Source organism: Ranitomeya imitator, chromosome 1 (assembly GCF_032444005.1).
Source record: "Ranitomeya imitator isolate aRanImi1 chromosome 1, aRanImi1.pri, whole genome shotgun sequence".
NCBI lineage: Eukaryota > Metazoa > Chordata > Amphibia > Anura > Dendrobatidae > Ranitomeya > Ranitomeya imitator.
Window position 1 is genome coordinate 147,000,035 of NC_091282.1, and position 23,606 is coordinate 147,023,640.

Here is a 23,606-nt window from a genome sequence, read left to right on the forward strand (position 1 = left end):
AATAATCATTTTGTTATTTTTTTTATGACAAAAACAGGCATTTTAAGAGGTATGTGTACACTTTTTATATCCACTGTATATCTACTTCAATACAACTGTGCATAAATATATATATATATTGTATATATGCACAGTTGTATTGAAATATATATATATATATATATATATATACATTACTTGCATTTTACAACAATGAAAGCATATCCTATATAATATTCCACTATAAAACCACTTTCTGGAGAGACTATAATAATCCCCATCTGCTCGAAACATTTACAAAATGATGGTGTCATGAATACTGAACCATGAAGGATACAAAAGAGTGAAACATAGAAACAGAAGTTACAAGGTACATTATGAGTTGCAATATTGACCTTGAGGTTTTCTTTTCTGCTCAGTCCTACCAAGGCTGTCTCTTTTCAGAGAAAAAAAAAAAGCTCTGCAAGACCAACAGAAATTTCCATGCCACGCATCTCAATCATTAATGTTTGCTGGCATGTTTAGGGTCTATTTAACACCTATAATACTCAGACCACCATCATCCTCCATGCGGCTCTATGTGAGGAATCTTAGAACGATAGAGAAACCTATGATATCTTTGTTTCTGTAGGACCCAGGAGTCCGGTATAACATCAGTAATATAGACTTGAGAGTCGCAATGATAATCTAATGGCAGGCTCTCTTCAAAAGCTTTGACTAACCAAAATTGGGTTGGGTTAATGTATATAATTTCTTCTTTGTATGCAAATCTTTCTCTAGCACGGTCCCTCTTTACCAGGGGTAATTTTTCAGTATATGTTGTTTAATGCCTTTGCAGGCTTTTATTTTGCGTTTTCTATTGGGCCTCATTCAGTTGTCTATTTTTCATGTACATGTTCTATCCATGTTTTTCACAGAGAGAACACATAATCTTTATAATATATGAAGAGGGAGGAGGAGAGGGGTGGTGGATCCTGGGCCTTGCCACTGCCGAAAGATATTCCAAGCTCTGAGGATAAAAATAAAATGATTTAGAAAAATCTGATTTATTAATGCAGCATATTTGGGAGCAGCATTCCAATCGAAAACATGTTGCATTTATAAATCAGTTTTCTATAAATTAGTTATTTTTCCTAATGTCTAGGAATTACTTTCAGGAGCAGCAGCACCCAAGATCCACCGCCCCTCTCCTCCTCTTTAGTTACCATGCTCTCCACCCATCGGGTATGAGGTCAGCGGTCGGAGCAGCACCCTGATATTGGAATTCAGTTCACTTTTTCACAGAGTTGCCCAGATGAGTGACTTATTGTTCAGTCCTTCCTCACTTAAAGTTAGCAATATCACACAGGGAGCACCTCTTTTTTTTTCTCAGATCATTATAATCTGTGGTACAGTTCACATGTCCATGTCAATGTTTTTGTGGACCGTGTGTCTGCAAAAACATTAGAGATGCCTATTTTTGATTCGAGTCACAGATCAAACTTGCCCTCACAAGTGAAAACCATTGACAGCACATGGATGAGGTTTGCGTGCGATCTCTGTGCTGTCCGTGAATAACATTGTACTGTATAAGAGAAGTTTGGGATTTTGGGGGGGGAGCATATGAGACCAATAACGGTAAAAAATAAATAAATTGTATGCTTATCTCATCAATCCACCCACCCAATTCAAGCAGCTCTACTTATCTTCATGGGAATCAAATTAAATCTGTCTTTGTCTCTGAACCAAATTCTGAGTAACTCCCACAGCTTCTCAAGATGTATCTTGCTACAAGAAAATTCCTTTAAAATCCTCTCACGTTGGTATAGAACCCCCAAAAAATTATTCCATATGGGTTTAACCCCCTCTCCTTGCTGTTGGAGGTGTTCAAAATCGATGGGCTCCCTAGCTCATATTTTTTGATTGTGTCCTATTATCTCTAAATACTGGTCAGATATTAACAAATATCTCCGTCGATTAGGATCGATTACACAGGATCTAACACCTCAAGAAGTTTTGCTTTCACTCCCTACAAACGTGTTTAAACCCAAAAAACATGATTTACTCCCTCTTTTGTTAGCAGCGGCAAAGCACCTGGTTTAAACTCATTGGAGACAATTGTCCCCCCCTACTTTAAATGAGTGGATAAACAAAGTGCAAGATATTTACAGAATGGAAGAACTGTCAAGCTGGGATTCCCGCGCACACGGAAAATTTCTACTTTCTTGGCAGCCTTGGGTTAAAATCTACCACCCCCCCATGACTGTGCCATACACTTATCTATTGGTCACCCATCTCCCGAGCCTGCCTCTGTTGCTGAGACCCTGGTTTACCACTAGGGCTGAAGTGCGGAGCCCGACCTCAACTAAAAACATTTACTCTAATTCAGTTACTGTCTTCTCGCCTGCTTTCTCTTAACCATCTTTTGTGTCTTACTGACTCACTTCTACAGGTTTTCAGAAGATACAGTTTTGGTCTTTTGAGACACTACTAGGGTTGAGCGACCTTTACTTTTATAGGATCGGGTCGGGTTTCACGAAACCCGACTTTTTCAAAAGTCGGGTCGAGTGAAATCGGCCGATCCTATAAAAAAGTCGGGGTCGGTGTCGGCCGAAACTCGAAACCCAATGCAGTGCATTGGGTTTCCAATGGTTCCCAGGGTCTGAAGGAGCGGTAACTCTCCTTCAGGCCCTGGGTTCCATATTTAAGTGTAAAATAAAGAATTAAAATAAAAAATATCGCTATACTTACCCTCTGATGCGCCCTGGTACTAACCGGGAATCTTCCTTCCTTCGAATCAGCGCTTCCAGGACCTTGCGGTGACGTCGCGGTGACGTCGCGGCTTGTGATTGGTCGTGCGGCCGCCCACGTGACCGCTCGCGCAACCAATCACAAGCCGCGACGTCACCGCGACGTCACGCAAGGTCCTGCAAGCGCTGATTCTTAGGAAGGAAGGCTGCCAGAAAGAAGCAGGCCGCGTCCGAGGGTGAGTATATTCCTATTAGGTATATACTCACCCTCGGACGCGCACTGCTTCTTTCCGGCAGCCTTCCTTCCTAAGAATCAGCGCTTGCAGGACCTTGCGTGACGTCGCGGCTTGTGATTGGTCACATGGGCGGCCGTACGACCAATCACAAGCCGCAAAGTCACGGCGACGTCACCGCAGGGTCCTCGAAGCGCTGATTCGAAGGAAGGAAGGCTGCTGGTTTGTACCAGGGCGCGTGAGAGGGTGAGTATAGCGATATTTTTTATTTTAATTCTTTATTTTACATTAAATATGGATTCCGATACCGATTTCCGATATTGCAAACATATCAGAAATCGGGATCGGAATTCCGATACCACATTCAGAAGATCGCCGACATCATGGCCGACCCCACACAGGGGTCGGGTCGGGTTTCATGAAACCCGACTTTGCCAAAAGTCAGCGACTTCTGAAAGTGGCCGACCCGTTTCGCTCAACCCTAGACACTACTATATGCACTTGGATTTTAATACCTGAAAATTGTTCTCCCCCCTGTTTATACAGTTATAGGGTTTGTCCACAGGCCGTTCAAAAGATGCTGATCCGATTGTTTTCCTTCTTTGTTATAGTATCGCACTTATCATTTTCTGGATCAATTGTGTAATACAATTTTTCAATGTTTATCTTGTGATTGGCCATTGTGGGCCACAAACCTTGATTTTGCTATGTTGTGTTATGAAAATTTTAAAATTTATGAAGAATTAAAAATAAATAAATTGGTCATTTTTTTCTGTATGAGAAAGAAATGGATGACTGGAAAAAACCTTAAACAAAGTTACAAGGCTTGAAGCCTACACAATACATTTCTTGGCACCAACCAAATTCCCCATTCGGCCCATCACAGAACCTCCTCTTATTGTACAAGTGGTTCGTAGAGAAGACACTGTGATTCCCACCTTCAGCTTAGGAGTGGGTACTGGATTTTTACTCTCAGTACAAGCAAATTTCTAGCTTAGAGTTTCCTGCATACATTCATAAATCAGTAACACCAAAACCTGTCACAACATTTACTGTGGCCTTCAAGGATTTTCCTTTTTTTTTGCTAAAAGTGTTACTGGGCCGCCTAAAAAGGTCAGCCAAAAATAAATGTAACTTCCAGCCTCCTGCATCTCCACCTAATGGAAACTTGTGATTCAAAGGGATGGTCGTCTAGCGGTAAAGCTCCAATTTACACCTAATTATGAATGAGAGGTACAAATATGAGATTCCTTGCGATAGATGAAAAAAGGGAGGAAAACCAGGAAAGCACAGCCGCCTCTTACAGAACAAAATCTCTTTAATAAAGGAGCAGCTTTCTTCCCCAGTAGATATTTCAGAGACAGAACACTGATCTTGTCATTACTCAGATTTCAATTTTTAATGTGGTGAAATGACAGATGATCAGAACTAAAATTTTTCCAGTGGAGATTTCCAATTAAGCCAAAATGAAGTTCTCTGAAAACTCTAATGTTGGAATGCATTGACTTTCATTTTTCATATATATATATAAAAGTTATTATATGCTGTTTAGGTAGGTAATATGTAACCAGAATGATATTTTTGCTTGGCAAATAATAAATGTAATGTACAAGTTAAGAAAATTCTGCTACGATGGCAAACTACAGATGTATATGGGCCTCTATGGCTAAGGTTGGACTTTCCATACGTACCGATGCAGCAGGGATGTCTAAACTTGTAAATTATATTACCCTTGAATCTTTTTCAATAAATTCTATAGGAAATACCATGGAATAAGCCATAGGCAGTAGAGATAACTACTGAGCGAATTTCCTATTATAGAACCACAGTTCCTTAATATTAGACAATGGAAGTTGATGTAGGGACCTGTATTAACACATTTCATCCTACAGGGCTTTGTCTTATATGAGGAATATGACCCCATAATAGTTTATTGGTTTTAAATGCGTATCACCAGTTTATCCACAGGCCAGATAGACAATTTCACGTGATGTTCAATAAGTAGAAAACCCTAGAGCCACTTCCAGAACTGCAGTTTAATACTCCTTTGTCCTGTCCTTTTCATTTTTTGATATAAACAATATCTAGAATTATGGAAAATCAGATTTATTAACATACTAATGTAATCATTTACAGCCGAAGTGCTGCTGAGTCCCATTGCATTGACCTATAATAATATTCCAGGAAGGCAAACAGGTACAGTGTCAATTTCTCATTGGGATTGATCTGTGTTTTTTTATGGTCACATAGGCCACGACAAGCAATATTGCTCAGATATAGTAATCATATACTGTAGGTTCTCCCTTCTACGCTCCACACCATGCCAACCGAACCAGACTAACCTTCTGTCAATGAAGAAAACAAGCTGGATTATAGCTGGATACCTCGTCATGGCAAATAGCCCTCCTCTATGATGGACTACAGCTGGGAATACATGAGCAGACGTATCAATTATCCAGCTGTTATCCACCCTACAGCAATACTTTCTTCACAAACACCATCTTAGTGATTGCTGATAAATAAAACTGCAACACAGTCAACATAATGGGAAATTCACATAAAACACTTCTTACGTTGTAGATAGCTGTTGGACAATTTGATGCTTCAACCAACAGTTTCTGCTAGCGGATCCTTGCCTAACTCTCCAATACACAGAAGCACTCCCTCTGCCCGGCGCTCCTGTGTTCTCAATGACAGTGCTGTGGCTAGAAATCTCCGACAGCGACATATCTCTTAGGAAGCAAAAGGATTGGCAGTCCAAAATTGGACAAGCTTGATCCTTAACTCCCAGACATTACGAGTTGTCAAAGGCCCTGATACACATTAGACTGTTTGCCAAACCGGTAGATCCCATGGCTTTGGACAACGTTAGTCCAATGTGAATAGGGGCCTTAAGATTTTCTTTTCAAAATAATTCTTGTTTTCACAGAAATGCCAGGAATTCTTTGTAGTCCGCATTGAGGTGATGCAATACCATATGCATCATCTGAGAATACAGCTATGTGCATTACAAAACATTGGAAGGAAAGAAGCAGGAGGCCAAATATGACTTTGAATGTGAAAGACTCATCCTTCAAGGAGCTTTAAAAAAAAAATAACTAAAAATAATTACGTCTGAAAAATGTTTGCAATATCAAAGTTTGTCAAGTACATTACCCCTAGCTTTGATGGGCATTACTTGATCACCACAGCATTATATATGGATAGGGTTTTTTCTACTAGGTTTAAGTGGTATCGGTTAGCTGGAACTGAAGAATACAATCTTACTTAAAAAAGAATAAAAAATAAGCTGATTTTAGTTTGTAAACCAATACCATCTAAACATCAAGAAGGGTGATATATCATAAGTGGAATCACAATATATTAAAAAAATTACACAAGATTTGATCTCAGACATCTAAAAATGAGCTAACTTAAGCCAACAATAGTGTTATAAACACGTCAAAATCCAACCTACAACCTGCAGTGACCACCGATCGACCAAACCACTGCACGACCAGCTCTATCCTCACCTACTGTATCCTCACCCATCCCTTGTAGATTGTGAGCCCTCGTGGGCAGGGTCCTCTCTCCTCCTGTACCAGTCATGACTTGTATTGTTTAAGATTATTGTACTTGCTTTATATTATGTATACCCCTCCTCACATGTAAAGCGCCATGGAATAAATGGCACTATAATAAATAATAATAATATTAATAATTATATTGATAGATCAAGTGACTTCATTAGAAATTGACCCTACTACCTACATGCCCATATCTGAGAGATCGGCAAGAGTCTATAAGCTCTAATGGCAACCATATGGTTGACTTCACATTGTATCAGAGCTTTGGTTTATATAATACATAATAAAATACAGTAAAGCTCCTGTGGTATAAGTGTATCTGCCACAGATCCTTTCATACAATAATTCAATGCTTTAGATGCTGATAATATCAAATATTACTTACAAACATCTCACATTTCTGTACTTAAGACAAGATATTTGAACAAAACATAGTAAAATGATACCAACACACCTCTACTCTTTTTCATTTCTTCAAATCAAGACTACACTTAGACTAGCAGACATAAAATAAAGCAAACTGACATAAAAACAATAACACTTGCAAAAAAATGATTATTCTTCCCTTTCTATGCTGCTCCTCTCATCATCCTACTATATCTTAAACCACTTCCATCGTAACCAGTATTTCGGATGTAACCTTCACCCATTACAAAAGTTTTGTAAGAATTGAGTTCAATGTGACTGCACAGAAAGATACAAATAATAAGAAAAATGGAAAAAGTCACTCGATAATAGAAAATCCTACTCCAGAATCAAAGGCTTAAATGTTAAAGGCTATGTCTCTTACCGGCAATTAATGCTTAATAGTGGATGAATAACTATGATGACAACCTGTGCTAAAAACGTAATTTACGACATTAATATTATTAACTTGTTTCCACTCCCATTTACAACATGACAATACATACCGTTAATTCTATATTATAGTTACTAATTATGACTTATTTTAAAATAAAAGCATAATGCTTTATTTCACATTATGCTTAATAAAAAGTATTATTATTAATAAGAGTTTAGCTCCGTTTTTATCTATTTTTTCATTCTATCATGTTACAGTCTACCTTAGATATTAGATTTGGAAAAGTTTCCATTTATAACAAATAAAGAGGGCCACCTACTTATACGGAAAGTCACAGTAGATTATGCAAGTGTCTTGCTGAATTTATGAGCTGACAATATGCAAAATGAGCATCTGCATGGGAGCCCATTAAAAATTTGCTTTCTAATATATGTATTATGTGACCTAAATACTCAGACCTATACATTAAAAAACACAATTGATGGCATGCCAGCCTTTTCTAATTACATTCATTTACTAGGCAGCCATAAAGACAGCAAGTACGGAAAGACAAAATTTTTTATCTTGCTTGAACTTTTTATCCATTTTTCAGATGAAAGCAAGTGATATTTTGCAGGTGAAGGATGATATCACCCTGTGCTGGGAGAGAAGGGATTGTTTCAGGTCTTTGAAGTGTGAATTTAGAACATCGTTCACTTAGTTCATGATGAATCCAGATAAATGTGCCATTTTAAAAAACCTATTTTTCCCATTGAGATTTTTCTATCAGGAGTCAGACTAAAACTATTTTATGTCCAAAACTTTTTCTACACTTATAATATATTATTTAGTCACATATACATTGTTAAAGGTTTTTTTTTTAGCTTGATGTCACATGAGACATTAGGCGAAGCAACGTACTAGAATCTGGTACAAGTCTGGAGATTTGATATTGTAATCTTTCCTAAAGTAAAACTCATTTTGTACCATTCTGTAAAATGGTGTTTGGTTTTTCACAGAAATGGTTTGATCTATATTATCCAAATTACCTTCTTGTTAACATAGACGCAGCTATAGAATGCTAAAGAAAATGGCTGGTATTGTCATGGGCTGATTTGGTTCCATGACGGGGTTCATTCTTCATTATGTTCCTACCAGCTGCTCAAAAGGAGCTGTGCATATACTGTGTATATTCATGTAGGAAATGCTGGGAACAGCAAGAAATACGTTTTTAAACCTGTGAAAGTTGCATTATCTTTCATGCCTTTTCATAAAATATAAGTAAATCCTTACTTTGCTTTTGTCCCCATCAATTTTCGGAAAAATAGGACTACTGTATGAGTGGATGATGCTGTAGGCTACTGAACTTGACTGGGTCTACCTGATCGCTGACAAAGGGCCGGGTACTTATAAGGTTCACCATGGACGGGTACAATAGCAAACTAGCAAACAGCACTATTACCCTGAGGACCATATGATAGCAGCCTTGAGTTGTAGAAACAAATTGCCTGTCTATGGGGATATTTCAGTAATTTTTAAAAGCTCAAAGTCCCAGAAGACTGGACCCACCTGTACACAACATAACACTTCACATGGAATTTTGAGGTGACAACAACTCTTGTTATTTTGTACAACCTCAAAGGAAAAAAAAAATCAAGTGGTCACCATTTGGTTGGGAGGATTTGTTATTTTTCCTTCCTGCGTAGCGCAATGGAGTCCATAAGTCCATAGGAACCGAGTCCAGTATGAACTGGGAATACAAGTCTATAATGATCAAGCCAGGTCATTGATAGAAATGTACAGTGGGGAAATTACGTATTTGATACAAAGAATCAAATACCAAAGAATGGAGAGGTCTGCAATTTTTTTCGTAGGTACACTTCAACTGTGAAAGACAGAATCTAAAAGTAAAAACCAGAAAATTATATTGTATGATTTTTAAATAAATAAATAAATAGCATTTTCTTGCATGAAATAAGTATCTGATCACCTCTCAACCAACAAAAATTCTGGCTCGCACAGACCTGCTAATTTTTCTTTGAGAAGCCCTCCTACTCTGCACTCATTACCTGTATTAATTGCACCTGTTTAAAATTGTTACTGGTATAAAATACACCTGTCCACACACTCAATCAATCACACTCCAACCTCTCCACCATGGCCAAGATCAAAGAGCTGTCTAATGACACCAGGGACAAAATTGTAGACCTGGAGAAGGCTGCGATGGGCTATAGGACAATTGACAAGCAGCTTGGTGAGAAGGCAACAACTGTTGGCACAAATATTAGAAAATGGAAGAAACACAAGATGACTGTCAATCTTCCTTGGTCTGGGTCTCCATGCAAGATCTCACCTCGTGGGGTAAGGATGATTCAGAGATATGTCAAGAATCAGACCAGAACCACAAAGGAGGATCTAGTCAAAGACCTGAAGAGAGCTGGGACCACAGTCTCAAACATTACCATTAGTAACTCCCTGTGTCGTCATGGATTAAAATCCTGCAAGGCAGGAAAGGCCCCCCTGCTCACGCTAGCACATGTCAAGGCCTGTTTGAAGTTCACCAATAATCATCTGTATGATCTAGAAGAGGCATGGGTAAAGGTCATGTGGTCAGATGAAACCAAAATACAACTTTTTGGTATCAACTCCACTGTTGAGGTTTTGAGGAAGAAGATGGTACAACCCCAAGAACACCATCCCAACTGTGAAGCATGGTGGGGGAAACATCTTTATTTGGGGGTGCTTTTCTACAAAGGAGACAAGGTGACATGATGGATGGGTTCATAGATTGCAAGATTTTGGCTAACAACCTCTTTCCCTCAGTAAGAACATTGAAGAAGGGTCATAGCTGGGGCTTCCATCATGATAATGACCCAAAACCCACAGCAGGGCAATTAAGGAGTGGCTCTGTAATAAGCATTTCATGGTCCAGGAGTGGACCATGGAGTGGACTGGAGTGGCCTAGCCAGTATCCAGACCTGAACCCAACAGAAAATCTTTGGAGCGAGCTGAAACTCAATGTTGCCCAGCGACAGCCACGAAACCTGAAAGATCTTGAGAAGATCTGTATGGAGGTGTGGGCCAAAATCCCTGTTGCAGTGTGTGCAAACTTGGGCAAGCACTACAGGAAACGTCTGACCTATGTAATTGCAAACAAAGATTCCTGTACCAAATATTAAGTTATGTTTTTCTTTTGTATCAAATACTTATTTCATGCAGTAAAATGCAAATTAATTATGTAAAAAGCATGCAATGTGATTTTCTGTTTTGTTTTTTTTAATTTTGGATTCTGTCTGTCACAGTTGAAGTGATAAAAATTACAAACCTCCCCATTCTTTGTAGGTGGGAAAACTTAATCAACCTATAACTATTGACGTAATCACACTATAGCAGCTGTCCATTTTATCATTGGTCTATAGTAATTGAATACAGTAGTCGATAACAACTGATAGTCTACAGCAACTAAGTCAATCAGTCAATAACTACTGAGCCCATCAGATTCAAAAGACTGTGGCCACTGAGTACAATGGGCTACAGTAACTGAATCCATCAGTCTATAGTAACTGATTCAACTGGCCTATAGTATGGAGTCTAGGGATAACAGAGTCCATCAGCCTGCAGCTGACGCCCATCAATCTGTAGTAACTGATTTTATCAATCCATAGTAATGAGTCCATCGGCCTATAATAACTGAACCCATTGGTTTATAGTAACTGAGTGTATTGTTCTAGAGTAACTAAGTGCATTTTTCTAGAGTAACTGAGTGTATTGTTCTAGAGTAACTAAGTGCATTTTTCTAGAGTAACTGAGTGTATTGTTGTAAAGTAACTAAGTGCATTAGTCTATAGTAATTGGGTGCATTGTTTAGAGTAACTGAGTGTATTGTTGTAGAGTAACTAAGTGCATTAGTCTATAGTAATTGAGTGCATTGTTCTAGAATAACTGACTGTTTTACTCTATAGTAACTGAGTGTATTGTTCTAGAGTAACACAGTGCATTGTTCTAGAACTACTGAGTGCATTAGTCTATAGTAAATGCATGCATTGATTTGGAGTAACTGAGTGCATTAATCTATAGTAAATAAGTGCATTGTTCTAGAGTAACTGACTGCATTGTTCTAGAGTAATTGACTGCATTGCTCTAGTGTAACTAAGTGCATTGTTCTAGAGTAACAGTTTTACTCTATAGTAACTGAGTGTATTGCTCTAGAATAACTATGTGAATTGTTCTAGAGCTACTGAGTGCATTAGTCTATAGTAAATGAATGCATTGTTCTGGAGCAACTGAGTGCATTAGTCTATAGTAACTGAGTGTATTGTTCTAGAGTATCTAAGTACATTGTTCTAGAGTAAGTAAGTGCATTGTTCTAGAGCAACTGAGTGCATTAGTCTATAGTAACTAAGTACATTGTTCTAGAGTAACTTAGTGCATTGTTCTAGAGTAACTGAGTGCATTGTTCTAGAGTAACTGAGTGCATTGTTCTAGAGCAACTGAGTGCATTAGTCTATAGTAAGCAAGTATATTGTTCGAGAGTAACTGAGTGCATTACTCTAGAGTAACTAAGTGCATTTTTTCTAGAGTAACTCAGTGTTTTACTCTATAGTAACTGAGTGCCTTGTTCTAGAATAACTGAGTGCATTAATCCTTAGTAAATGAGTGTATTAGTTTATAGTAACTGAGTGCATTGTTCTAGAGCAGTGTTTCTCAACTCCAGTCCTCAAGATCCACCAACAGGCCATGTTTTCAGGATTTCCATAGGTGATGGAGGTAATGCTGGAGCAGATGATGAAATTATCACCTGTGCAATGCTAAGAGATCCTGAAAACTTGACCTGACCTATTGGTGGGTCTTGAGGACTGAAGTTGAGAAACACTGTTCTAGAGTAACTGACTGCATATGTCCAATGCACTGAGTGCATTGATCTATAGCCTCTGAGTCCATCCCTCTCTAGCAACCTACCAGTCTAGAAGCCCAAAGCAAATTTTCCTTTAGCCGATAACAACCGTGTCCATCAGTTTATAGCTAGCAAATTCAATATTAAACCCAATTTTGACCCAATGGAGAAAAAAAGTGCATTTTACAGTCCCTAAGATTGCTTATTTGCTAACAAAGCAGGGAACATTACTAGCTTGAACGAGAAATACATTTCTTTGAGGCCTCTGTAAGGTCTAGTGCTGCCTCCCAAATTGGTTCACCTGAAATAGTAATACAAAGTAATGCATTATTTATAGCAGATTCATTAAATTAAAGCGTCATAAACAGCATGTAGTAGAATACGTTACTTCTAGCCTGAAGCAATGACCTTAGACCTAATAATGAACGCAAATCCTCATCATTAGTACACAATGTATGCCAATTGGATACCGGTGTACCTCCCAGTTGTGCCGTATGCATAACATATACACCCGGACTGCTGACAATGTTACCCTTTTTCAATGTAATACTATCCATGTTGCTTATTACCTTCAGACCTGTATACAATTAGGAGTGTTTATATTATGTGAAGACCATTGTGCAGGCAATGAGATCATGAGCATTGCAAGTTCCATAAATCATCCACGTATGCAAACCATATGAAGGACCGTCTGCACGCTGGCATTTGTTGGGAGTCTATTGTTGCTGGCCTTTCATTGCATACATGATTGCTCATGCTGAAGATGTGCTTAGTTGTAAACTTGTGACGATGCAGAGGGTGGGGGGGGGGGACTGGTGTTAGTAAAAATAGTTAAATTATGCATATCCTTTTGTATTGGTGTCAAAACGTAAAATGATGTAAGGATGGTTCTATGCAATGAATATGGCCTTGGTTTACATCATGAAAATAGTGTCCATTGAGTGTGGAGTGCCAGTGCTGAGCTAGGAAAGTGTACAATATATTTTATGTACACACTTAAGCCTGACGACCCATCTACTGAATGTACCAGAAATCCGGAGAAGAACCAAGACATCTATATTTCAAGCTAAAATCGAATTTACTATATGATGATAGGAAGTGAAACAAAGGAAATATAAACTTCTAGCCGTAGTTTCAGCAAAAATTCCAATCCAAGACATCTGTACAATTTACTACAATTATTACATTGAAATATAAGTTTGTGCTCCCCCGGCATTAAAGGCTGCTGATCCATGCACCGGCTCACAAATGACACTTGGCACGGTTATTACCCATTATTATCACGATAACAATACTTTAGGTACACTACAGCAAGAATCCATAATACAAAAGAAAAATAGTATAAAAAATACCTTCTCCAGCAATCAATACAAACCCTACATAGAAAAAGGCAACTTACACAAACTCCAAACTGTACCGTTATAATACACCTTAGCTAGTAATAATCAGATTATATCATATTAAATATTGGGTCAAAGCGATCAGAATTCATCTACTGTGTGGATATGGGGCAGATATAAATGTCAGAAAGGTGTATGAAGTGAAATGCGAAAAGTTAGGAGGAATGGCATACGACTGCGATAGAAGGGTTTGTAAAATATGAATCTACCATAAGATATAGACACAATAAAGGAAAGACCGAAAACCAACACTATGAAGTGTAAGAATATCATTGGCCTAATATCATTATCATAACATAATGCTAAGGGAAAAAGCAGCCTAATAGCCAACGCGTAACGTACCTAATCAATTCCTGAATTATAGGACGTATCATACACCTATCTCTGCCCACGTTGGTGAGCGAAAAATGGAATTAAATTTAATTTTAACAAATATCTTACAAGTGTAATTTGATAATAATTTTATTTTTTATATTTTCTCATAGATCACATATTCACGGACAGGATATGTCGTGTTTAGTATGTTATTAAGCCTTAGACTATAATCTATGCGGACAGTGAAGGCAACGAGTGTCGAATGCTAAACTTTTAGCGCCGTGTAACGTAGTGGACTGGTCAGTCATACAACTTGAAGAAGTCAGAATCATTCAGTCTTCACAATGGTAATATTTCTGATGATAGATTAAATGCTTAGACAGATCTGGATTACAAGCCCAGAGCAAAGATAAGAGATGTGAGACGAGAGTAACATATGTAGGTTGATTAAAGGCATACATCGATGAATTACATGGAGCAGCTGAGTTGGAAATTATTCAATATTTGGATAGATGATAACTGTTCTTTTTTGTTTTTTTCATTTTGGCAAGAGATATATTAAGCCGTGACTAAAGAGCGATAAGTCTTCCTTAGGCTTTAATCAAATAACCAAGGAGTGAGCATGGCACGTGGGACAAGACAGGTAAACTGCTTAATCCCTGGGTTATCTGGACACTACACCGCATTACCCCTCTACTAGAGAGAAGAGAAATGGCACGTTCCTACCCAACTTTATGGCAAGACATAGAGATGACTGTACCATAGGAAACATATGAAACATTTATCTCCTGGCCTAAAGCTAATATACGCATAAAGATACACTTATTTTTAGTATATCCCAATGTAGCAGGGCTAAGCTTGTCACCAACTCATCACAATATGACAACGTACTACGTGTGGTTGTCTTCCAACTATGGATTAGTCATCATAATCTTCCTAATGTGATCAAGTCGGGCAAAAGAAACAATAAACTGACAAACTCTGCTCCGCTACATCTGTAATATACATACACACATTACACATATAATATTAATCTATAATATTAAGGTATTTGATATTAAAAAGATGAAGGTACCCTGTCATGCAGCCCGCCATAGCCATGCCATCTCCCATCCTGCCCAGGAGACTAATTACAGTCAGAACAACTTTTTCTACATTATGCTAACAGTTATCTTTTATCTTCATCTCATGTTTACACCTGCGATACAATAAAAATTACCCCCTTCTTTTATTAACATTCACCAGCATTCCTTCCAGTGATCCGAGGCATAGGAGTGTCACCCCGGATGGTTGTTACATGGTCACAGGCAGATTTGCTGTGTACCTTTAAGTATAATGTTGTACAAACATGACGGGACGTATGAAAAGTTATTGAATGAGTTGTCAGTAAGGGACTTCTTAGAGCACTTTGACATCTTTGCATGGTGACAACAAGCCCAACGCTCTATATCCTGTCCCTGCTGTATTCTTACACTTTGTTGCTTTAATATACATAATCTATTCTATTGTATCACATGGTACTGCGCCACAGAGGATGATAGCGCTATACTATAAATGCTAAGAATCAGAAAAAAGTAAGCTATCTATCAATTCATCTATCTATCTATCTATCTATCTATCTATCTATCTATCTATCTATCTATTATCCATCTATTATCCATCTATCTATCTATCTATTATCCATCTATTATCTATCTACATATTATTTATCTATCTATTTATATATTATCCATCTATCTATCTATTATCATCTATCCACCTATCTATCTATTCATCACATATATATTATCTATTGATCTATCTATATATATTATCCATCTATTATCATCTATCAATCTATATATCTATTATCATCTATCTATTATCTATCTATATATTATTTATCTATCTATTTATATATTATCCGTCTATCTATCTATTATCATCTATCTATCTATCTATCTAATAATGCTTGGAATATAATTTAACCCACTTAAATTAGTTAATGACTAAATATACTTATTAGCGTCATCAAATATTTATTGATGATGACATATATACAATTTTATATACAGTTCTCTGTTTTCTATCTATCTATCTATCTATTTATCTATCTATCTATCTATCTATCTATCTATCTATCTATCTATCTCTATTATCTATCCATCTGTGTTATCTCTTTATTTATCTATCTGTATATCTATTTGTCCATACTGTTCTATAAGTATCTATCTATCTATCTATCTATCTATCTATCTATCTATCTATCTATCTATCTATCTATCTACAGTATCTATCATCTATCTGTCTCTCTTTCTATCTTCTATCGTTCTCTATTATCTCTCTATCTATCTCTATATCTATTTGTCCGTACTGTCCTATAACTATCTATCCCATCAAGTCAAATGTTTTCAGTAACTTTTGATTTCTCGCTTCTTATTATATGCATTAAAATTACACACATAAAAATTCCACAAGTCTAAGAAAACATAAACTTAAGTTAAGGCCAAAGACCAAACAGATTTTCCATAGTAAATTCCATACATTCCTGTTACGTTTGACTGTAGCGGAGCCACATAACTCCATAGATGCTACATTGCGTGTGATGTGGTTGATCACAGGTGGCTAAAGTCACAAGATGCCCAGATAGAAAGGATTCTACTTATGTTACCCAGTCCTCGCACTGTGGATTCTACTACTACAAAACTTTACTTTTTTCATTTTTAGAGTAACATAAGTTGCCGCTCTGGACCCGGCTGACGGTACCAAAACGGCGACTATGACAACTGATAAGAAGTCACTCACAACCAAATAAAACTTGTGTAGAAGTACTGAATGGCCACGTGCCCGGCATGGCCAGTGCGTGTCCCTGCATGTGTCGGGCATGTGTGCGAGCGTGTTGTTGTGTACGGTGCTGTATGCGCGCTTCCTCTTTGCTTTCAACAAATTAACAAACTCACTTTTAACTAAGCTCAGGCATCGCTCCGATGCTGGAAACCTGAAATAAAACATGGCATGCTCTTTCAGGCATATAAATCATTCAAACTTTGGTCTCACTATCATCATCATTATTTATTATTTAGCGTCGGTGGTGTTTTAAGGTTAAGAATGAGGTTAATACTTGCAAGAATGGAGAAGACAAGCTGTGGCTCTGCTGATTGCAATTTTACTGCCTAATTACAAGAGTATAATGCACTTCGGATGAAAGCCTCTAATAAATGGCTGAGGTTGGGGAGGCTGTGTATTTATTAAGAGCTCAAGTGGCAATAAGTGACCTTTCCCTGACATCTGAGTTGACACCATACTAATGTCAAGTTGTGTAGGACTATATGAGGATCTGCTCCTAATGAAGCAGGCATGGCTCCTCGGCAATGACAGGCGCTGCTCATATCCTGCAGGAAGTGAGTGTTATTGCTACAATATACTTATGCAACCTGATCTGCTTTGGAAAATGATAAACTGGATACAAGTAGAACAAGGTCATGACTTGCTGCAAAAACTGAGCAGCAACAGTTGTAGCAGAGCTGAATTTGTCATTTATCGCTTTGGCTGCATAGAATTAAGATAACGCAGTAAAAGTGACAACGGAAAGGCGAAATATATAACGGCGAGTTGTGCCCAATAGTAAATTATCTGCTACATCTGACCAAATCAATTCTGCCACATCTGCAGCTTGTGGCGCCTTAGAAAGCAAAGCGTTAAAAGTTCTCGCAGGAAACGTTGACCTAGAGTAATTCATAGAAGTGCGAAAGTAAAAGCTCCATGAAGTGTAGGCTGAGAAGGACATCTCCATCCCATGGCTGTACTTACGCGAGGCATCTGCTGCTCTTAGTTGCCCTTGGAATGTTCAGCTTTCATTGGAGCAATAAGAAGAAGAAGAAAAAGAAGAAGAAGGAAGGAGAAATACAACTGGCCTCTTCTTACTTCTGAAGCTTGAGCGCTGTATGTCTCTCAACTCAATCCAATACAGTGGGCAGAGGCAGGAAAGTGGCTCTGTGCTGCCAGGATGGGAAAGTAAACCGAGGCGTCCTGTAAGAGTCCAGGAAGGAAGTGACAGGACACGAATAGGAAAAAAGCAGCTCTAAGCCTTTGTAACATGGAGAGGAGGAAAAAGGCAGTGGATTTAAAACTGAGTGCCTGGCGAGGTGTCGTTTTCTTACCTCCTCCTCTCTGTCTTCTTTCTTCCTCTCCCTCCCTCTGTCTTCTTTCCAGCCCTGATCACTCCCCCTCTTCTGCTGCTGCTGCTTCACTCCCCTCTTCTTCTCCTCTATCCTCCACTGAATAGATAGCTTCCTATTTTTATCTCCACTCTACCTTCCCTTTATTTTGCTTCGCCCTGTCTCCTTTATTATATGTTTTAATCAGCCTGTCTGCTAATTTCTCTTTCGTCTCTCTCCCAGCCTGTCCCACAGTCACAAAGCATTGCCAGTGCAATAATCACTCTGGCTCCTGGAAATAGAGTAGTATGGGGAGGCCCATGGAAGTGGAGCAGCCGGAGTATTTTTTATTAAAACAAACATATACAGCTCCTCTCCTCCAGCCTCAACTAGATTGATAAATTACTCCGCTCCACTACTTTAATTATGTATATGGGATGCAAAATAAATCACCCAACTGCAGCACCTCAATCAAGCACTTTTAAATGATAATTGCGTCTGGGTGAATCAATCTTTTCATTTCTGACATTTTGCTAATTTTAGTTTTGCCGTGGTAATGCTATGCTAGGCGGAGTCCTAATGACAATTCTGCTCCTCACACAATTACTCTGCTGACTTAGGAGCTCGATAACTCTACCTGGAATCCGAAAAATCCCCCCACCTCCGCCATGTTCATACTTACACTGTACAGGAGCATGTGATGGTCACTTTAATGATATTTCTAGATAAATATATGTCAGATTCAAGAGAAACGAACAAAGCGAATGTACTGCTCACACTTTGAAATAAATTTTCAGGGGTGGGTTCTAACTTGTGCAAGGTGGTATCACCTCTTTACATACCTTCACCCTTACAGAATGGATATGTTTAGATTGATTGATTATGAATGAAGCCTCTACCAGCTATCTTGATCGTGACCACCTCACAGATAATGGGTTTATAATGTACCTGCAATTTCATATGGGGCACAACGATAAAATTTAAGCTTTACACTCCGTGCCATATTAGAGTGTCCTGATGAAGAAGTGTGACACTTTGAAACATGTTGACCAATTAACCACATTCTTGGATTGTTAACTCCTCATCATTCTTCCACTGGCAATGCAGATTTATCCCATTTCCACTCCAATCCTTGATATTACAGAGGTATTATCCTTAAAGAATGCAATGCCATGTGGGGACTCCATACAGAGGCCACCCTAGGTAAAGGCCTACATCACAGCTAGGTTTCTAGCTAAAAATACAAAATGTGCTCGTAGCATATTAAAAGTGTTAGAAGTTGGTTTAAGCATTTCCAACGAATGTCACAGACTCATTCACATTAAAAGTATGAGTTTGGCATGGCGTGTGAGTATGAGTGCAGCAAGCACATCGAAGACACATGTTATGAGAGCGATTAGAGGTGTGGGCTTAGTGAGCCACCAAAGGGCACATTGGTGGGCTGAAAAAGAGTCAGTGAGTGAGTGACTGAAGCCTAGGGAGGAGTAAAGGTAAGAGAGCATCATGTAAGAACAATGAGCAAGACAGTGGGTATGGACCTAAAATTGAAACCACTCAGAGCGTCTCACTTAAAGAAGTTGTCCATTACTTGGACAACTTCTCATACCCCTCGCTTGGGCCCAGTAAAATAATAAAGCTTATGGTCACCTCCCGTGCTGGCGCCAGTCCCGCTGTGTCAGCACTCGCTCTCCTCTGAGCTCCCGTGCTGTTGTTGTGACACCTGATGCTGGCGATCAATCAGCGCTGGCATTCCTGTCCCCACATCCTGTCAAATTGAGCATTAAGAGGAAGTCCGAGATTGGCTGCAGCCCAAACTTCCTCATCATGTTCGATTGGTCCAAAAGTGGGGAAAGTGATGCCAGAACTGATTGGGCACCAGCGTCACGTGTCACATCAATCGCACGAGAGCCCTGGAACCGCGAGTGCCGACACCATGGGAACGGCACCAGCACAAGAGGTGAGTATAAGCCTTGTTATTTTATGGGGGCCAAACATTTTGATCAAGAAAGGGTTGTCCTAATAGTGGACAACCCCTTTAAAGGGAGAGCTGCAGAAGCTTGTGGGTCTGGAAAAACATTTAGGCTCCGATTCATCAAGACTGATGTTTTGCAGGCAGTCTAGATAAACAGTGAAGTACAGTAAGATGCGTCAAATTAATTAAAAGTCACATGCCACTCAATAAATTTAGCACATCATGTCCATGTGAGTACATATAAATATGCACATCATATGTAGTGTAAAGGTACCGTCACACATAGCGACGCTGCAGCGATACCGACAACGATCCGGATCGCTGCAGCGTCGCTGTTTGGTCGCTGAAGAGCTGTCACACAGACAGCTCTCCAGCGACCAACGATCCTGAGGTCCCCGGTAACCAGGGTAAACATCGGGTAACTAAGCACAGGGCCGCGCTTAGTAACTCGATGTTTACCCTGGTTACCATCCTAAAAAGTAAAAAAACAAACGCTACATACTTACCTTCCGCTGTCTGTCCTCGGCGCTCTGCTTCTCTGGTCTGGCTGTGAGCGCCGGGCAGCCAGAAAGCAGAGCGGTGACGTCACCGCTCTGCTTTCCGGCTGACCGACGCTCACAGCCAGAGCAGGAGGAGAGCAAAGCACAGCGCTGGAGGACAGACAGCGGTAGGTAAGTATGTAGTGTTTGTTTTTTTACTTTTAGGATGGTAACCAGGGTAAACATCGGGTTACTAAGCGCGGCCCTGCGCTTAGTTACCCGATGTTTACCCTGGTTACCAGCGAAGACATCGCTGAATCGGTGTCACACACGCCGATTCAGCGATGTCTACGGGGAGTCCAGCGACGAAATAAAGTTCTGGACTTTCTTCCCCGACCAGCGATCTCCCAGCAGGGGCCTGATCGCTGCTGCCTGTCACACTGGACGATATCGCTAGCGAGGACGCTGCAACGTCACGGATCGCTAGCGATATCGTCTAGTGTGACAGTACCTTTACTGATCATGTGACATTACAATTTACTTTAGCTATTGTATGAATTATCACTGTAAGAAATTAATGCAAGGTGGAGTGAATTTCTTGATTGGACTCTGGTCCTTGGACTTACCAGAGAAAATAATACTAAGGGCCCACTCTTTCCACACAAAATAGCTATATGTCTACTATTAAAATTATAGTCTTGCATTTTTGCAAAGGTAAACTCTTCCAAAGTAATTGTGATTATTGACTTCATCGAATTTGCTATTATGTTTAATCATGTTTACATGGCCTTTATCACCTCAAATCTTTGACAATGAAGATCTATGGCTCTAAAGTAAACACTTACTCAAAGGTAACTAAGATATTCTTTATAATTTGAAATACCATATTTTTTAGACTATAAGACGCACTTTTTTCCTCCAAATTTTGGAGGAAAATGGGGATGTGTCTTATAATTCTAAAGTAGCTTACTGGGAGGAATCAAAGGCGGTCACAGGAGACTGGGTCGCTGCTTCAGGAGGCAGCAGCAGGAGTGGGGAGATGCTGTGGTGCTTGGGTGTTCGTTAGATGTCGGCACTGGTGAGCAGAGTCCCCTTTCCCATTCAGCTGCCTACAGAGGGCTTTGGGAAAATGTCCGCAGGAGGCGGCACATGCACCTATTGAGATCTCAGGAGATGAGTTCTCATTTCCCGAGAGCTCAATCTGCTCAGGCAGCGCCATTTTACTGAAACCCACAGCAGGGAACTAAATGAGAAAGGGGACTCCACTTACCAGCACTGACATTTAATGAGCGCCCAGGCATTGCAGTATTGCCGCACTCCTGCTGCCAGCCTCCTAAAGCAGCGACTCATCATCCTGTGACCCCGCTCCACCGCCGCCAACACCCAGTAAGCTATTGCTAAAATGGACTGCAAGGCACACCACCATTTTATTTAAAACTTTTTTTTCCTATTTTCCACCCCAAAATTTGGGTTGTCTCTTATAGTCCAGTGCATCTTACAGTCCTCAAAATACGGTACACACTATATCAGGTATATATTGTATCATTTAAAGGGGAATTAATGTATCTAAATAAGCCAAAGGGCCCGATTCATCAAGACTAGTGTCTTTCTTGCCAGTCTTGATGAGGGGGTGTTGAGGAGTCCAGATGCCCATGATTCATGAAGAGTTCAGATGAGTGGTGTGTGCCTCTGTGTGCCACGCCAGAAATCTCACAGCAGTAAGGGACTGAATTAAGATTTCTGGCCTAGTGAATGACACAGATCATCGTAAATTAAATGAGCTATGGAGTTAAAGCCCCACCATGCCCCTGTCCCACCTCAGCTCCATCCATTTTGGCAGAGCTGAGAGAAGCTGATGCTAAAACACCAAAAGTCGCAACTGACAGCTGAGTCTAAATTTTCAGACGTTTCAAAGCTTTTACACCAGAATTCTGGCATAAAAGCATTTGATGAATCAGGCCAATTATGTTCATAATTTTAGTGGTGGAAAATGTGTGGAAAATCCCTTAGGGCACTATGAAGGAGAGCGCAATATGTCTATAGCTCATTTTAAGTTGCCAATTGAGTTCTCTCGTAAGGAGGCTCAATCTAGAGCAGAAATCTTTGATCCAGTTTTTTGTTGCCATAACCTTAACCCCTTCATCCCGAAGCCTGTTTTCAACTTCCTGACCAGGCCATTTTTTTCAATTCTGACCACTGTCAATTTATGAGGTCATAACTCTGAAACGCTTCAACGGATCCTGGTGATTCTGAGATTGTTTTCTCGTGACATATTGTACATTATGATAGTGGTAAAATTTCTTCGATTTGACTTGCGTTTATTTGTGAAAAAAATGTAAATTTGGCGAAAATGTTGAAAATTGAGCAATTTTTGAACTTTGAATTTTTATGCCCTTAAATCAGAGAGATATGTCACAAAAATTAGTTCATAAATAACATTTCTTACATGTGTACTATACATCAGCACTATTGTGGAACCAAAATATTTTTTGGTCAGGAAGTTATAAGGGTTAAAAAATGACCTGCGATTTTTCATTCTTTCAATAAAATTTAGGAAACCATTTTTTTAGGGACCACCTCACACTTGAAGTTACTTTGAGGGGTCTACATAACAGAAAATACCCAAAAGTGACACCATTCCAAAAACTGCACCCCTTAAGGTACTCAGAACCACATTAAAGATGTTTATTAACCCTTCGGGTGCTTCACAGGAGCTGAAGCAATGTGGAAGGAAAAAATTAACATTTAACTTTTTAGTCACAAAAATGATCATTCGGCAACAATTTGTTGATTTTCACAAGGGTAAAAGGAGAAAATGGGAATTAGCACTTTTGACTGTTTGAACGCAAAATTGGCTGGATTTGAGAGTTGACGTCATGTCGCGTTTGAAGAGACCCTGATGTGCCTAAACATTGGAAAACACCCATTTTGGAAACTAGACCCTTTAACGAACTTATGTAGCTCTGTGGTGAGTACTTTGAACCCCCAGGTGCTTCACAGAAGTTTATAACGTAGAGCCGTGAAAAAAAAAATCACATTTTTGCCACGAAAATGATTATTTTAGCAACAATTTTTTTATTTTCACAAGTGTGAAAGGAGAAAATGGTCCACAACCATTGTTG

At 39.2% G+C, this 23,606-nt stretch overlaps 1 protein-coding gene across 23 annotated transcripts in view; it reads right to left on the minus strand.

Annotated features, from left to right (window-relative positions):
* The window catches only part of MEF2C (myocyte enhancer factor 2C), a 359,868-nt gene that overhangs the window by 256,719 nt on the left and 79,543 nt on the right, over nt 1-23,606 (minus strand). For 10 of the 23 annotated variants that reach the window (XM_069751576.1, XM_069751509.1, XM_069751462.1 and 7 more), the window contains exon 1: nt 17,687-18,051. The exons of 6 other annotated variants lie outside the window; for them this stretch is intronic. The gene's annotated coding sequence lies outside the window, so the exon portion shown is untranslated. Of the gene's footprint in view, nt 1-17,686; nt 18,316-23,606 lie in introns of those variants that run through there. 7 more of the 23 variants (XM_069751643.1, XM_069751543.1, XM_069751534.1 and 4 more) reach the window with 6 other exon arrangements.